This window comes from Puntigrus tetrazona, chromosome 24, assembly GCF_018831695.1.
Source record: "Puntigrus tetrazona isolate hp1 chromosome 24, ASM1883169v1, whole genome shotgun sequence".
Taxonomy (NCBI): domain Eukaryota; kingdom Metazoa; phylum Chordata; class Actinopteri; order Cypriniformes; family Cyprinidae; genus Puntigrus; species Puntigrus tetrazona.
Window position 1 is genome coordinate 15,070,724 of NC_056722.1, and position 19,159 is coordinate 15,089,882.

The window sequence follows — 19,159 nt, forward strand, 5'->3', positions numbered from 1 at the left end:
GCAGGGAAACCACAGGCATACTCAAGCAAACAAAAAATCTGAAAGCTTGCAATCAGAATAAATAAAAATATATGTCTTAGAGGACATATACACATTGTATCAGACATTCTATTTAGCAAAAATAACAGTTACATAAATTACAATATAAGTTACAATGGTTCTAGACCAAAATGCAGAGAAACTTTGCTGCAATTTTTCTCCAAACTTTTCTAAAGAGATGACAGAGGAATTTGTGGGGTTGTTAGAAAAAATCCTCCTGCTGTGGTCACATAATAATCACATTCCAGCCTCTAAGAAACATAGCAAGGATGCTTTGAAGTTACCATGTTTTTATACGAGAAAAAACATGCTCATAATCACTCATACAGTTTGATAGAAAGATTTCAAAACTGCTAAATAAACAACACGCATGGATTTATGTACTCTTGAACATACACACTGAGTTAAACCTCTGAGGACAGGGTTCCAGAGTTTGTAGAGATTGCCAGAAACACTGGTTTGTCAGCTTCTGTAGTTTATAGTGTGTTATGGAGAGTTAGACAAGTAAAGGGAAGTTTCTATGATTGTAATCTTTTGATTTTGGGGGAAAAAAACTGCTTTCCCCAAACAAACATTTTGTAAGAATGATTGATTGATTTTTTTTTTTGATTGAGTGTGACAAGTGATTATAAACAAAGAAACATGCATTAAAATCATTAAAGGCATGATTTTTAAATCTGTCTTGGAAATGAGCCCTGATTTGGGTAAATCCAGTTTAGTACTGTACCTTTTTAGTGAATACATTGACAAGCCTTATTGAACAAGCCTTCCTCATTGAGGAATGAGAAAAACATTAATTGTCACAAATGTTTTACTGTAACTGAAGTGATGTCAGACACAATGAGTTTTACATTCTATACATTGCAAAGTTCTTGCGGTGCAGATATGTACCACAGAATAACACTAACTCGGACACACTGACAGAATAATACTTTAAGTGGGCTGGCATGCAAACTCCAGTGCTTTTCATCCAAGACTACTTTGGACATTATCCTAAGAAAATGTTTTCCGGTCTTTATTTTAAATTAAGATTAGTGGGAGTGAAATTAAATTTGGTCGTGCTCTTTATGCATGCTTTTAATACTAAATGTAATTCCTGCCTTTCAGCACAAATTTCCTGATGTTTTGTCTGCAACCAAGACATTTCTGTTTTTAAACATTTTATAGGTTTGTTTGGTGCATTGTGACAAGTCTAATGTAAGTGGCCCTGCAGCAGATGGAATATTACAGATGTATTGCAACACAAAAGGTAGCGGGCTTAAAGAAACGTTTGTTTGTAATAACTAGACCTTTTCAAAAACACAGAATGATCAATATGAGAAGCTGTAAAATTACCAGTAAATTGCTGACATTCTACTGTGTAAACTCCAAGCCAGTCATAATATTCTGACAATGATGACCCATTCACTTCACACTATTTACAGAAATAAAAGAAATGTCATACAATTGGAGTGATAATGTGTAAACATAACAGTTTTTTTTGAGCTGCAGGTATAGCTCCTCTGCCTTATGATCTCTCTGACAAAAGCAGCTGCATGAATGCCAAACTTCAAAGTAAAAATGAAACCATCAACAAAAACACTGCATGTGTGAACACTGCATTTTTTTAAATTAACTGTTTATGTCATTCTGGCAATTTTACGGCAATTTAGAGGTATTAATGTGTGAAAGGGGCAAATGAAAACTCAAAAGCCATGTGCTACACAACAACAAAGACACAAGAATGAACATTCGATATATGGAGAACGTGACAGTGAACTGATCTGACAAGAGGTGCCAGGATCCAGACATCACTCTCCAAACATGCAACAAAAGGACAAGAGAGCACATGTCTAAATGAAAGATAAGATACACAAGTATTTGGGCTCTGTCACATAGGCAAGTACAAAACAGACGTGACATTACCCTACTCCCTCACAATAGAGACACCAAACATGAGACTGACACACTTCAACAAAACAAGGCATCGAACATGATCACACAAGACAGACACATACCATCGAGACAACAAAAGACAGACAAGGGATATTAAGGCTAAAGAAACAAGGAGTAGAGGAAAGGAAACCAAGGCAGTACTGATGGGACAACCCAGGAAGTCTTAGGTTGATCCAGGGCCCAGGCAGATGACTAAGGAGGACCTGAGTTTACATGTAGGTATATTCGTGCAGAGCCAGCGGTTGTCTTGTCTTTATGTTGAATTTGATGTGAGCAGCCAATGCAATCTAATAAAGAAGGGCAAATATATATTATGCATAGTTCATGCTGCACGAACCACCAATAGAGCAACACGGTAGTTCAATCTGGAGAGAACAAGATTTGGACAAGGAGTTGTGTTGCCTGTCCTGGTAGTAAGGGTTCAAGGTTTTAATTTCCAAATTAATAATAATGTGAAAGTTACAGACGTGGACAAAATTGTTGGTACCCTTTGGTCAATGAAAGAAAAAGTCACAATGGTCACAGAAATAACTGTTATCTGACAAAAGTAATAATAAATAAAAATTCTATAAATGTTAACCAATGAAAGTCAGACATTGTTTTTCAACCATGCTTCAACAGAATTATTTAAAAAAATAAACTCACGAAACAGGCATGGACAAAAATGATGGTACCCCTAGAAAACACTGAAAATAATGTGACCAAAGGGACATGTTAATTCAAGGTGTGTCCACTAATTAGCATCACAGGTGTCTACAACCTTGTAATCAGCCATTGGGCCTATATATATGGCTCCAGGTAATCACTGTGTTGTTTGGTGATATGGTGTGTACCACACTCGACATGGACCAGAGGAAGCAAAGGAAAGAGTTGTCTCAAGAGATCAGAAAGAAAATTATAGACAAGCATGTTAAAGGTAAAGGCTATAAGACCATCTCCAAGCAACTAGATGTTCCTGTGACTACAGTTGCACATATTATTCAGAAGTTTAAGATCCATGGGACTGTAGCCAACCTCCTGGACGTGGCACAGGAGGAAAATTGATGACAAATCTAAGAGACGGATAATCCGAATGGTAACAAAAGAGCCTAGAAAGACTTCTAAAGAGATTCAAGGTGAACTTCATGCTCAAGGAACATCAGTGTCAGATCGCACCATCCGTCGTTGTTTGAGCCAAAGTGGACTACATGGGAGACGACCAAGGAGGACACCATTGTTGAAAACGAATCATAAAAAGCAAGACTGGAATATGCCAAACTACATGTTGACAAGCCACAAAGCTTCTGGGAGAATGTCCTGTGGACAGATGAGACAAAAATCGAAGTTTTGCCAAGGCACATCAGCTGTATGTTCACAGACAAAAAAAGCATAAGCATATCAAGAAAGAGAACACTGTCCCTACTGTGAAACATGGAGGAGGCTCTGTTATGTTCTGGGGCTGCTTTGCTGCGTCTGGCACAGGGTGTCTTGAATCTGTGCAGGGTACAATGAAATCTCAAGACTATCAAGGAATTCTAGAGAGAAATGTACTAGCCAGTGTCAGAAAGCTTGGTCTCAGTCGCAGGTCATGGGTCTTGCAACAGGACAATGACCCAAAACACACCGCTAAAAACACCCAAGAATGGCTAAGAGGAAAAAAATTGGACTATTGTAAAGTGGCCTTCTATGAGCCCTGACCACAATCCTATTGAGCATCTTTGGAAGGAGCTGAAACATGCAGTCTGGAAAAGGCACCCTTCAAACCGGACACAACTGGAGCAGTTTGCTCATGAGGAGTGGGCCAAAATACCTGCTGAGAGGTGCAGAAGTCTCATTGACAGTTACAGGAAGCGTTTGATTGCAGTGATTGCCTCAAAAGGTTGCGCAACAAAATATTAAGTTAGGGTACCATCATTTTTGTCCAGGTCTGTTTCATGAGTTTATTTTTTTTTAATAATTCTGTTGAAGCATGGTTGAAAAACAATGTCTGACTTTCATTGGTTAACATTTATAGAATTTTATTTATTATTACTTTTGTCAGATTAAAGTTATTTCTGTGACCATTGTGAGTTTTTCTTTCATTGACCAAAGGGTACCAACAATTTTGTCCACGTCTGTATATCTCAGTGAATTAATTTTTTAAGCAGTTTATAGTAGTTAATCTCTACTATAAACAAATGTGCTGCCTGCACTGTTGCTGCACACGTACATACAAAAGATGAATGCCCCAGGAGTCTCTAAAAAAGTTTCAGTGGAATCACTGTCCTGCCTCTGAGGGAACTCAGCACTGTTCAGCAGTTCAGCACTGACTGGGCGCGTTCTTCTGAAAGACATGCCATCATACTCACTGAGTCTAACTCCAAAAGAGAAAAGAGATTCTCTGCACAGGGGAGAGCTTGCTCTTTTCACAGTTGACCCAAAGCCCCAACTAGGTAAGGTGCTGGAGCACCAGGTCCCTGTGCTCGCACAACTGGTCTCCACTGGGCCAAAATGAGCCAGTCATCGAGACTGACACCCAGTGATGAGCAGTGATGCTGAGAGGGGCTTGACGTGCTGACCTCTACTGGGTGTCAGTGCAGGGCGGAGTAGATCTTCAAGCTGCAGGAGGGTGCCCTGGGCAGCAAGCAGGCTTAGGTACAACTAGCAGTGGGGCTGTGGCAGATGAAGGTTTGCCAATGTACTGGCGAAAACTCCTGGGAAAAGTCCTTGACACTGTCACCGAATAGCTCTGTTGGGGATAGGGACGTCAACTAAGCAAACTTTGTCAATGTTCCCCATCCCGTGCATGTCAGTCTAATAGCACGGTTCCTGCATCAACCTCGGGTCGGTAATACCCTTTTGCATTTTAGCGCATCGGCTCAGTATTCTTGCAGGACAGCCAAGCATGCAGGGCAGAGGCAGCTTAGCCTACAGGCATTGAATGAGAGACTAGGTCTATCCCTCCAGGTGGCAGCGTTTTGCATGCACAGCAAAGGGACTCTCCAGCTTCAGGCTGAAAAAAGGCCAACCACAAGTTTATCAGCTCCTTGTGCATCTCTAGGAGCAAAAAAGGAACCAGGGCAGGTCATGATCACAAGCCACTGCCCATGCAGAGGAACCAATCATCTCAATGCAAGGCTTAGGACTGGGGACGTCTGCTATGGCTACACGCTCATTTTTCATCAAATGCATAAACCATTAATGTAGCTTCAGAGAGCTGTAAGCCTAGATACTGAAGACAATGAATGTGGCCATAGACATAGTATAGCAAAAAAATGCTCTTTTAGATGAAACACCCAGGGGAATCAGTGACAGAACAGGGACAGTGCTGATTGTGTCTTGACCACATCCAGAACAGCTTCACCCTTTTGGTATCTGCACAGAAATGAGCTTCACTTGGTAAACATGCAGATGCCCCACTCCAAGCGAAACCTGTCACCTATTTATACCCATGTGATGTGGAGTGGCTCAGGATTAGTTAAGCACTTGGAGATAGGGAACTTTTAGAAGTGGTCAATGCCTCACTTCTTTCTGGGACTTTTCCAAACTCCCTGAAAACTGCAGTTGTTAAGCCCCTTCTAAAAAAGAGCAATCTTGATAATACCATCTTGAGTAACTACAGACCAATATCAAATCTTCCTTTTATAGGCAAGATAATTGAAAAAGTTTTTAATCAGCTGAACAACCACACAAACTCAAACTGATACCTGGACAGTTTTCAGTCTGGTTTCTGAGCGCATCACAGTACAGAGACAGCGCTCATAAAGATAATAAATGATATTCATTTAAATTCTGATTCTGACAATATATATATATATATATATATATATATATATATATATATATATATATATATATATATATATATATGTATATATATATATATATATATATATATATATATATATATATATATATATATATATATATATATTATATAGTAGTACTATATATATAATATGGTACAACTACATCTTAGTGCTGCGTTTGACGTTGTTGATCATAACATACTACTAGAAAAACCAGCAACATATATGTTAGACTCTATTCCATCTAAACTATTAAAAGATTTGCTTCCAGAAGTCATAGATCCTATTCTGACCATTATTATTAGGATTCATTGTCATTAGAATATGTCCCCAAAAAGTTTAAACTGGCTGTAGTTAAGTCTCTCATTAAGAAACCACATCTTGACCCCAAAGACTTTGTAAATTACAGACCTATCTCTAATCTCCCTTTTCTGTCAAATATACTAGAAAACAACTATATTCATTATTATAGAAAAATAGTTTCTGCAAGGATTTCCAATCAGGATTTAGACCATACCATAGTACTGAGACAAAAATGTACAAATGATCTGCTTTTATCATGTGATCGTGGTTGTATCTCGTTATTAGTGCTATTAGATCTTAGCGCACACTTTCGATGACAACATTGTCTTGAATAGACTAGAAAACTAATTTGGCATTAGTGGAAGCGCCTTAGCATGGTTCAAATCATATATATCTGACCACTATCAGTTTGTAGCAGTAAATGAGGAGGTATCATATCATTCACAATTGAAATATGGAGTATCTGAAGGCTCAGTACTAGGTCCGTTACTTTTGACACTTTACATGTTACCTCTGGGAGATATTATCAGGAGACATGGTTTTTAGACATAGTCTATGCTGATTCATGACCTCAAAGTTAGATTATTGTAATGCTTTATTAGGTGGTTGTTCGTTCTGCACGTTTGATAAACTTCAGCTGGTGCAAAACGCAATGGCTAGAGTCCTTTCTAGAACTAGGAAGTATGACCATATTAGCCTGGTTCTGTCAACACTGCATTGGCTGCCTATCAAACTGCCTATCAAAACTCTGGCCGTTTGATAATACCTAGAATATCAAAATCGACTGCAGGGGGTAGATCCTTTTCCTGTTTAGCACCCAAACTCTGGAACAATCTCCCTGCACTGTTTGGGAAGCAGACACACTCTGTCCGTTTAAATCTAGATTAAAGACACATTTTAGCCTACACATAACACACTAATACACTTTTATTTTCCAAATCCGTTAAAGGATTGCTAGGCTGCATTAGTTAGATCAGCTGGAACCAGGAACACTCCTCATTAAACACAATGTACTCGTTTACATCGTAAAAAGAATGGCATCTACGCTAATATTGGTCTTGTTTCTTTCTTATTCTGTTTCTCAGCTTGTATGCAGATCAGATGGTGGCTCAGTACCCAGGGATTATGTTCATCAGAGAGCAGAACACCCAGCAGAACACCTGTGGACAGATCATCTGGATCCAGATGCACACACACACACACACACACAAACACAGTAAGTCCTTTACACAATCGAGCATAGCTGCATTTAAAATTGAACTGGAGGTTAAGTGCTAAGAGGAGAATTGGCCTCAACTGAGCCTGGTTTCTGCCAAGGTTTTTTTCTCCATTCTGTATGGATGGGATTTTGGTTCCTTGTCGCTGTTGCCACTGGCTTGGTAAATTGGGGATACTTAATCTCTAGTGATTATTGTTGAATTGATTAAAGAGACAGTCAGAGAGGTCTAAGGTAAGAGAGGAGTTGATGGCAGTGCAGCTAGGGGGTATACAAGGGTCCCCCCCAGTGGAGCTGTCTGTAGCGATGCAATTAGCATGCAGTGTCAGGGATTTGGACGGGTCCCCAGCTGCAATGGCACATCAACTGCCTAGAGTTGCTGGCAGTGCGACTTACCCTGGGCCATCTCAAGGGACGTCTTCAGGTAAGCACGTACTGGTCCACACAGACAACACAGTGACCATTGCGTACATCAACCAACAAGGTGGTCTGCGCTCCTGTCGCTTGTCCTGACTTGCCTGCCACCTCTTCCTCTGGAATAAGAAGCATCTGAGGTTGCTTCGTGCCATTCATATTCAGGGGTGTGCCACCAGGAAGCTGACAAGTTGTTGCAAACTGCACTTCTGGGAGAATGGTGTAGTGTATTTGTGTAAATTATTATTATTTACCACAGTAAAATATGTACAATTAAAGGTTACTAATTGCACTTATTTTATACACTTTATCTGATGCAGCAGAATTAATAATAACGCCAAACTTAAAGGTGCTCGTCCACTGAGTGCTCAGCCGGATTAATATTAACTCTAAGAAAATGAATTTCCTTAGCCTTAGAAAAGCCATATTCCTCAAGTGGTTGGCTAAGCCACAGTACTACATCAGTTTTGTAACGAAATCAAGCAGTTTAAGTGACATTAATGAGTGAGCAATGAACACAGCAACAAATTCAGACATGAATATATATGCAGGTTTATTGATTACACAAACGGGGGAAAAATAAAACATCTAACTAGCGAACAACGTTAATGAATAATACATGAAACATAAAAGCAAGAAGGAATGACAAAGGTAGACAAGTAAATAGTTACAGTGTTAAATCAGCTGTTCCATCTGCATCGACCATTAGGACACTAATCACCTTATGAAAAGGGGCTAAGCATTTAGTTGTGTGTTTGTTGGTTTTTGGAGTCCCAGAGAGGTTGACTAAACTAGGCAAACTTAGCCGAAATAAACTGCAGAAGAAAGCTGTCTCGAAGGGGGAAGACAGGTCTTGAAAGGAGAGAGAGAGCGTTTGACCAGCAGGTCACAGGAAGGTCTAAACGAGCAATAATTCCTGGGTGCACAACTGTTTTATCTCCTGGGGGTTTTCCACCTCCAAGAGTTCAGCAATCCAATGAGAAGGAGCCAGTTTTGGGCACAAAATATCCACAGATACGATTAAATACATTTTATAAAGTCTATTTAAAAACAAATAATTACTATTATGCAACAATGACACATCAGAATTGTTAATTTAACAAAATATAGGCTTACCTTTGTAAATGTGTCACAGATTTAATAATCTTTAACCTCACATTGCTCCTCTCAAAAACCTTCAGTTGTGAAAGGTCTGCAGTTTTTAGTAAACATGATTGGCCAAAGATATTTTTTAAACTACGTCTTCAAGCGTGAACCCAATTTTACACCAAAAGAATAAAGTATATAATTTCACAAATAACACACAGGGACATTTCAGTGTGCCTGGGAGTAAATGATTCTCGAAGTTAGAGTCACAGTAGCATGTTTGGCGACCACTCCAAAGTTCTCACAGAAACTTCATATAAACCTAAACACATTTATTCCTTGTCCATCCCTATAAAACAAAACATTTTACAGACAATAAACCAAAATGTACAGGCTTGTTAAACATTAACTTGCCAGCGTAATCCATGGCCTTTTATTACGACTCCGTCCCCGTCCACTTCATGAACGCCTGTCTGCAAGTGCCACTGGGCAAGGAAAACTAAAAGTTCATATTCAGATGTTCTTACAGAAAGTTAGAAACTCAAGTGTGTTTATAACTATAGAATACTCCAAAAATAAAACATTTTAACGGCAACCAAGCTATTTACCATTAACCTACCTGTGTAACACCACTCTAATGAATCTTTCACAACAACTCTCTTCCCGCCTACTTTACTTTACTGTCCAGTGCTGTTACTGGAGTAAAATGGAAAATAACATTAGAAGAAAGTGTAAAGCGCTAAAAAAACTGTATATGAGCGTTTAAATCTCTTCCTACTAGTTGAACTTTTTGTCTTTCTTCTGTCAGATAGTTTCTGCTAGTGCCTCTGTCCTGCAAAATTCAACATAGCAAGAAAAATCACTGCTTTGTAATATAACTTAAATCAACTAATCAGCCCGGTTGTCAAAGCAGCTCTTTCAAAACAACGCAGATTTGGCTACATAAGCAGCTTAAAATATCATCTTCTTGTGACAGAAAAGATTAGCAAAAATGCTTGAGTTTGCAAACTTATCAGAAAAGGTTCAATAAAGTATTTTCTTTTGTTGTTATGGATGTGTCTAAAGTTTTATCGCACAACTATGTTGTTTATGAAATAATGTCTTTAAATTAAAATTGTAAAATTTGTTGCCTGATGAAACTGAAATCTTTATCATGAGTAGATAGAAAATGTGAGTTTGTCCTTACATGTGAGATCTGATTCACCTCATAGTAATAATCCTGTCAGATCATCTATCCTTGTGGTACAGTTCAGCCGATCTGGTCTCATCTGTTAAATTCTCTGTGCAGGCAAAGCAGAGAAAGGGTAGGTAACCTTTTTCTGTATGACGACATAAAGGCAAGATTCCAGATTGAGCCATCTGAGCTTTCATTTGCTCAAAGGCGAAGCAGGATTCCCCAGGCTTGATTTATACCTATCTTCATTCCTAGTCACTGGGTGACCATAGGCAGGCTAGGGGAACTCATATTAATGTTAAAGGTGTATAAAGTGAAATTTTCATGCCATTGGACCTTAAAGCTCTCTCCTGTGCTGGAAAGATGCTAGACTATTAACATGGGTTTTACCCATCCGGGTATATCCGGGTTTTCCATTCTGCATGATACCATACTGTACTGTACTAACCCAGGGTATACACACACACACACACACACACACACACACACACAAATTGGTTAGGAGGTTGTCAGTATCTCCACAGTGGTTTAAACAGATGCTCTGTGCAGATGTTCACACACCACATGATGTACAATCGAACAGCCCAAGTGTGGTCATATTGGTTTTGAGACCTGCTTTGATCTCATCTTGTTTTTTTTCTCATACTTGTGTAGCCATGGAAACATACCAAACATTTGTACTTCAAACCACTTAAATATCACTAAAACTGATCTCTGGTCAAATCATAATTGTGAGAACAAGACCTGCAATCTCCTGAGCCACTATCATTTTACTTTAACTTACTCCTGCTCTTAACAGTCACTTGTTCCTGCTATTTGGCTTTTATCATGTCTTTGTGGCTATCACCACTCCCTCATTTCATGTGTTATCTTTTGCTGGACCCTTTCTTTAACCACATACTATATCCAAGAAGTCTTCCTTTAAAGACAAGACTCCATTTGTGGTTACATATTTTCCACTTTAGTTCAAGTATACAGCTTACTCCTTTTAAGCTCTATTTTTGAATGTCATCTTTTAGACAATTAAAGCTAAAATTATACTACATTAAAATGTAAAGCACTTATTGGTTTCTCTTTCTACACTTATTTTGCAGTTTCAGTACTTCCATGACTACCGTCTACTTTGGTATCTAAACATTTTGTTGGACTACCTAAAGCTGACACTTAAAAATTAAATGCATAATTTTACTATTCGAAGGTCCTATTATGTAACTAATTCATGGAGAGTGTCTTCTTAAATAATCCACTGACATCACAGTAATAAATTATAAAAAAAAAGTATTAAAGTTAAAAATAATCACAATAATCACAATATTGTAAACACAGCCTTGATAGGTATAAGATGTCTCTTTAAATGGAAAAAATAAAAAGCTAATAATAAAATAAAAAAATAAAAATAAATTGAAAAAAATTTTATTGACCTCAAACCTTTGAACTGTGTTTAAATGAATGTGCTTCAAGCCAGCATTAGATGTATGTGGTTACTTGTCATATGGCACATGAGATATCAGCTCTCTGATATGTCACACAGTGTGTCTGCTTTCCACCCCAACCACTGGCTACCACAAATATATCGTTGAAGTAGACAAAACAGATCCTCTGCCTCAATTCTGCCAAAACTTTCTCTATCAAAAGTGGGAAGGTGACTGCAGAGTATCTGAAACCATATGTCATAGATTTAAATTGAAATAGGCCTTTGGTGGTAATAAAAGCGGTCTTCCCTTTACTCACCTTCTCCATCTGCCATTATTCTGAGCCACAACAGACTCACGACACATCTGGGCTAGTCCAGGTCTTAGTCAGAGGCTACCCCGTAGATCGCTTACCTTAATGCAGCCATCTCCTCGATAGACTCAAAAAGAGTACTTTTTTATGCGTTCCCTAAGTAATAGCATGCTAAGCCAGTTTGGTGGCCAGAAGTCAAGATCTCAAGACGGCTCCATCCATTGATCGTTGATCTGACTCACCCTAGCACGCCAGCAATGCGGAAAACCTCAGAAGTCACTAACCTACTAGAAAAGTTATTTCAGACAATATTATAAATTAACCAAGATTAACATTTATTTTGCCAGGAAAGAACAGTTTGCAAATTGGTATAATTGATAAACATTTGCACAACTGATCAACAGTACAAAAATAACACAAAACAAAATAAAACAAACTTAAAAGGTCAGTATACCTGGTCTTTAAAAAGTACATAGTGTAGTGCATCAGGACACACACCACACTACGGGCCGATCTGACTACAGAATCGCGCCTTGTTGTGTTTTGTCACTTTCCTTATATACTCAGACCAGACAAAGAGATGCCAAATGTAGTTGTATAAACCTTTTGGTGTTTAGGTTCCCTTGCTCCAGTGTCACACCTGGCTGGAACACTTTCAGAGACCCAAAAGGTGGACACACCTCCTTCTCAGCAGAACACAGTTCTACCAAGTTCTTAATCTTCTCCATAATATAAGTGATTACTGTGAAATTGAGACCATTTTACCAATCGCACTGAGACCTTTCAAATGAGACCAAACATGAGAGTGAAGAACAATAGGTTCATAAGACACATGACATATATTGCCTTATTCCTAATGAACTATAAACCAAGTCTTTTGGGCAGAAGGAGGGGAAGCAGGAAGAGCAGAGGTGAAGAGGGTGTCATAAACACAACAGGGTGGGGTGGGGTGTTTACTCTCTTGTTGAAGTCCTTTTGTTCCTTTGGATATCCCTTCTCAGATCAGTCTTAATGCATATACAGGTTTTGATTCACCTCCTTACACCAGGGATTCTAGGATGTCATGAATAATAGACATTAAGTAAGTCATGGGTATGGTCTTGCTGTTTAACTTTCTGTAATAAACACAGAACCTGTACAAGCCATCAGGTTTGGGGACCGGAATCACAGGTGAAGACCAAGGAGAGAAGAAGGGCTCAATGATGTTATCTTGGATCATCAACTTGTTCGTCGATGATCTGTTTTTTGAGGGGTGAAACTCTGTATGCCAGGTATTTGAAAAGTATATCATCAGTCAATATGATCTTGTGTTGTACAACTGATATTTTACCCAGAATGCTTGAAGTGGTATGTGACCAGGTGGAGATCAACTGCCGCAATTCTTTCTGATTATGAATTCTTCTTGAGTCCCACTGTGTACTCTCTGGGGAAAAGACATGAGTTCAGGAAGTCTGCCAGTTGGTGTTAAGGCATAGTAAAGATTCACCCCAGCAGCTGTCAAGGAATGAGCTTGACCCAAGGCTGTAGTCAGACCTGCTGGAGCCTGTGATGGCAGGAAAGGGTAATATATGTATCCTTTTCCAGATCCTGCCTTGGCCCACTTCCAACACAGATCTAGTGGCATTCAGGGAAGTCCAATCCAGCAACAGCATTTTCATGATGTATGTATCTAACTTTTGCAGGTTTCTGGACTAGTGGATCGTTCCATCTGCCATTTTAAACAGGCTGACAGGCAGAGGTAATGACTGGTGGACTCTCTGACTTCAGCTGTTTCCACAAGCTCTTCTGCATCAAGGTGTAAGATCTTCCCATGTCTAACACTGCCTTCAGCTGCTGTTAATTCACTCTTACAGGAACAACGTGAAATGTGACTGGATGAACTTCTGCTAGAGTCACTCCAGCCATGTTTTTACTGTTAGTACACTCTGCAAGCTTATTGGGCTTATCTTTTCTGCCTTGTATACTGACTTTTTGCCAGTAGTCCTTCACTCCCATGCAATCCCTTTCTATCATTGACCCAACCTGTAGCTGCTTCACAATGTTCACTGGACCCGGAGGCATCTGGCAACCCCATCCTGGCTTTCTGTCCACTAAGAAACCATGTTCTGGCCTGCAGTGTACAGTGACATTGAAAAAAGAAGTCTCCATATGTGCAATGCTTTAAAGCAGCACCACATTGAGACAACCTTTGCAAATTCACCAGATACCAGACTTACCTTGAAGAATTACCTTGTCTTGGTGGATTCATGCTCTGGATAGTGGGAGTTTGATGCCATTCAAAATCATTCCAGCAACACTGTGATCAGGCAGTTAAATATAATATATAAATTATACTATTATATATTACTTTCGCAATTATCTGCTCTGCAATGGTACATTTTTTATTCTGCTGTGGTGGTCTTCTGTCCTGTTCTGGTGGTCTTCTGTTCAATCTGTTCTGCTGTGAGGATCTTCGGACTCATCTACTTTGCTGTAGTGGTCCTCAGCTCCACCTGTTCTGCTGGTTCCACCCTGGTTCCCTGCTCTGCCTCAGTCTCTCGTCTCTCCACTTCTGCATGAATCTGTCACAAATCCGGTTTATGACTTTCCGTCCAAATGCCAGAGTCAGAGGCAGTCCTCGCCTGAGTACTAGCTGTGCTCAACCCTCCAGCTTCCTCGGTCCACTTGAGTTTTGCAGGTTTGCCTTTTAGAAGAGAAGTTAGAAGGGATGCTTTGTAGAAGTTAGCAAAGCCTTTACTGGGGTGGGTTGTGGCCAATCGGTAACTGCCTAGACCTTTACCATTTTGACTCCGTGGTGACTTATGTGGTATACCTGGAACGTGGTTTGACTAACATGAAATTTACACTTCTCAGCTTTTACGTAGAGCTGATTATCCAACATAATGTTACCCTTTTCAAAAACCCTGGTAAAATAACGTACTTAATTTAATTATTGAAATTATTATTTCAATAATTTACATCATCTCTCAACTAGGATTCCAACACTTCATCTTTCATCATCCCACACATCTCTCACTTCTATAATGCTCTATTTCTGATGATTTATGAGGCTTGATCGATACTGTTACAATTTTTAACATGTGTTTGTATGTAAATGAAATTACAAATAACTTACACATAATAATGTATACACAATAATGTAATAATGTAGAAAAGAATTATTTAGTCTAAAAAATACTGTACACTGTGTAGCTATACAATCATTTTTTGAATGGTTGAATTTATTAATTTTAATACAAACTGAGCAAAAAAAAGAAAATAACTTGTGCTTTGAGGTGAATCAGTAAATTGAAAAATCATTTTGTCTGTATGAAGTGTTTGACAATAAAACAGATGGATTTTTCCTTTTCTGCAGCTATACTGTTTCTGAACAGGTTAATTGTTTCTCTGTATCTTGCTTGAGGGTGAGGGGGTGGAAATCTGACACACGCATACACACACAAAACAGCAGTAACAGCAGCAGCTTAAAGCATGACTAATCATGCATGAAGTGGCATGTACGCAATTGAGCAAACCAACAATCAAAATAAATGCTAAACAAAACATTACTCATACAAATACAAGAGACAAAGACTGTGTGTCTCTGGGGGTGCAATATCACCTGTCTCCTGCTCGATTGCTCCTGTCTGCTGAGAGGTTGGTTTGTTTGTAGCTGCGTGTAGCTTCGCTTTTCAATTTATCACCTCTTCTCTAACGATCAAATATAATTTAACTGTGTACATATTGTTGATACTATCAAATTAATCTAACTAATTAGACTACTGTTATTTCGTTCGCTTTAATCTAAAACTCGGCGGTGAGTTGGTGAGTTAGTACTCGTTAGCCGAATCACTTTCGCTCTCACCCGCATTTTCGCGCCTATTGTGGGCTTTTTTTTCCGCTCCTGTTCATTTGTTCTTCGCGCTTGTTTGCTCCGCTTTCACAAGCTCATCAAAACAAGAGTGGTAAGTGAATCCTTACGGTGAGTAAATGGCTTCTCCCTGCATCGTCACTTGCACCGTCTGTCACATGTATAGTTTATCCTTCTCTGTTAGCGATCAGGGATTCACGTGTGATAAATGCAGGGAAATTGCTAGGCTGACAGAGAAGGTTTTAGAATTAGAGACACGTATCCAAACTTTAATTGAGGACAGTAAGAATGCGAGGGCTGTAGATACTGCTTTGGATGGGACTAGTACAGTGAATCGTGTACATTGTTCGGTTCCAGCTTCAGAGCCCCTGCAGCAGGGAAATTGGGTGACCGTGAGGCGGGCTAGTCGCGGGTCAAAACACCGCTCTTCTGTTCCGATCAGAACATCAAACAGGTTCTCCCCACTCAGTGACGCACCCACTGAGAAACCTGATCAAAGTGCTCTAGTAATTGGCGATTCTATTGTATGGAACGTGAAAATAGAGACACCAGCCACCGTAGTCCAATGCTTAATGGGAGCCAGAGCGTCTGACATCTTGTCAAATTTAAAAGTGCTGGCTAATGCTAAACGTAAATTTCGTAAGATTGTTATTCACGTCGGCGCTAATGATGTTCGACTTCGCCAGTCGGAGATCACTAAAAATAATATTAAAGAGGTGTGTGAATTTGCAAGCACGATGTCGGACAATGTAATATGCTCTGGTCCCCTCCCTGCTTACCGGGGTGATGAGATTTACAGCAGATTGCTGGGTCTCAATGGCTGGATGTCTAAGTGGTGCCCGCAGAACAACATAGGCTTTATAGACAATTGGATGAGTTTCTGGGGCAGACCTGACCTGTTGAAAAGAGATGGTCTTCATCCCTCTTGTGGTGGTGCCGCTCTTCTATCTAGAAATATGGCATATAGTCTTATAGCTCCAACATGACCAACTAGTGCCCAGGTCAGGAAGCAGACAGACCGGCTAAACCGACCGTCTGCTAGCTGCCTCACGTCACAGAAGGCAGTTAATTCTCAGCACATAGAGACTCTTTCACCTAGATATCACACTATAGAGACTGTGTCTGTTCCCCGAATTAGAATATGCAGAGAACGTCCAAACCTAATCAAAAGCAATAATTTAATTAATGTCCAACAAATTAAAACTACCTATAATTCAAATAAGCAAACGATAAAACTTGGCTCGCTAAATATTAGATCACTTTCCACAAAAGCAATTTATATATATGATTTGATCAAAGATCAGAAGCTAGATTTGCTTTGTTTGACAGAAACCTGGCTAAAACCAGATGATTATATTACTCTAAATGAATCTACCCCCCAAAATTATTTCTATAAAAATGAGCCACGTTTAAAAGGTAGAGGGGGAGGTGTTGCTACAATTTATAACAATATTCTTAGTACTTCTCAGAGGGCAGGCTTTAAGTATAACTGATTTGAAGTTTTGGTGCTGCATATAACATTATCTACAGAATCATGTGCTATTGATAAATCTTCTGTCATGTTTGTACTGGCTACTGTATACAGGCCACCAGGGCACAGCACAGATTTCATTAAAGAATTTGCTGATTTTCTAACTGAGTTAGTACTGGCCGCAGATAAAGTCTTAATTGTTGGCGATTTTAATATCCATGTTGATAATGAAAAAGACTCGTTAGGATCAGCTTTCTTAGACATTTTGAACTCCGTTGGGGTTAGACAACACGTCTCTGGACCTACTCATTGTCAAAATCATACTCTAGATCTAATACTGTCACATGGAATGGATGTTAAAATGGTTGAAGTACTGCAGCAAAGTGATGACATTTCAGATCACTATCTAGTCTTGTGTGAACTCTAGTTAAACCTGTAAACTCTGCACCTTATTACAAGTATGGTAGAACCATCACTTCCACCACAAAAGAAAGCTTTCTAAATAACCTTCCTGACCTATCTCAATTCCTTAGCTCATCCAATACGACGCAAAAACTTGATGATGTAACAGAAACTATGCACTCTCTTTTTTCTAGCACTTTAGATACAGTTGCTCCTTTGCACTTAAAAAAGATAAAAGAAAAAAATCTGACTCCATGGTATAATGACAACACACGCACCCTAAAGAGAGCAGCCCGGAAAATGGAGCGCAGGTGGAGAAAAACCAAATTAGAAGTATTTCGTATTGCCTGGCGGGAGAGTATGCTGTCATACAGAAAAGCATTAAAAATAGCAAGATCTGATTATTTTTCATCCCTTTTAGAAGAAAACAAACACATCCCCCGGTATTTATTCAGTACAGTAACTAAATTAACAAAAATAAAACGTCAACAGGTGCTAATATTCCTCAAGAGTATAGCTGCAATGAGTTCATGAATTTCTTTACTTCTAAGATTGATACCATCAGAGATAAAATTGTAACTATGCAGCCGTCAACTACAGTTTCACATCAGATAGTGAGCTTTAGATCCCCTAAGGAAAAATTACACTCTTTCTCTATGATAGGAGAACAAGACTTGTACAAACTTGTTAAATCATCTAAACCAGCAACATGTATGTTAGACCCTGTTCCTTCTAAACTATTAAAAGATCTGCTTCCAGAAGTCATAGATCCTATTTTGAACATTATTAATTCATCATTGTCATTAGGATATGTTGCCAAAACCTTCAAACTGGCTGTAGTTAAACCTCTCATTAAGAAACCACATCTTGATCCCAAAGACTTAGTAAATTACAGACCAATCTCTAATCTCCCTTTTCTGTCAAAGATACTAGAAAAGGTAGTATCCTCACAACTGTATTCCTTTTTAGAAAAAAATTGTGTCTGTGAGGATTTCCAATCAGGTTTCAGACCGTACCATAGTACTGAGACTGCTCTCATTAGAGTTACTAATGACCTGCTTCTATCATCTGATCGTGGTTTTATCTCGTTATTAGTGCTATTAGATCTTAGCGCAGCATTCGATACTATCGATCACAACATTTTTTTGGATAGACTAGAAAACTATGTTGGCATTAGAGGAAGAGCCTTAGCATGGTTTAAATCATATCTATCTGACCGCTATCAGTTTGTGGCATTAAATGAGGAGGTATCGATCAAAAGTGAAATATGAAGTTCCTCAAGGCTCAGTGCTAGGACCGTTACTTTTCAACCTGTACATGTTACCTCTGGGAGATATTATCAGGAGTCATGGTGTTAGTTTTCACTGCTATGCTGATGATACTCATCTCTATATTTCAGCGCAGCCTGGTGATACACGACACATAGATAATCTAACAGAATGCATAGTCGATATAAAAAGCTGGATGATGAGTAACTTCTTAATGTTAAATTCTGAAAAAACAGAGGTGCTAATAATTGGACCTAAAAACCCCACATATAATAATCTAGAACACAGCCTATCACTTGATGACTGCTCTGTTAATTCTTCATCATCAGTTAGGAACCTAGGTGTGCTGTTTGACCGCAATCTTTCCTTTGAAAACCATGTTTCTAGCATCTGTAAAACTGCGTTTTTCCATCTTAAAAATATATCTAAATTATGACCTATGCTTTCAACCTCTAATGCAGAAATATTAATTAATGCGTTTATGACCTCAAGGTTAGATTATTGTAATG

The 19,159-nt window shown here is 39.0% G+C and overlaps 1 long non-coding RNA gene across 2 annotated transcripts; it reads left to right on the forward strand.

Moving 5' to 3' along the window:
• The first annotated feature begins 420 nt into the window (after window positions 1-420).
• On the forward strand, window positions 421-15,702 carry LOC122329912. Of its 2 annotated transcripts, XR_006247955.1 has the most exons (4): window positions 421-2,189; window positions 7,130-7,260; window positions 13,342-13,397; window positions 13,513-15,702. It is a non-coding gene; the product is annotated as an uncharacterized LOC122329912 (long non-coding RNA). The 2 variants fall into 2 exon arrangements; XR_006247954.1 differs by having other exon boundaries at window positions 13,342-15,702.
• Window positions 15,703-19,159: the final 3,457 nt, after the last annotated feature.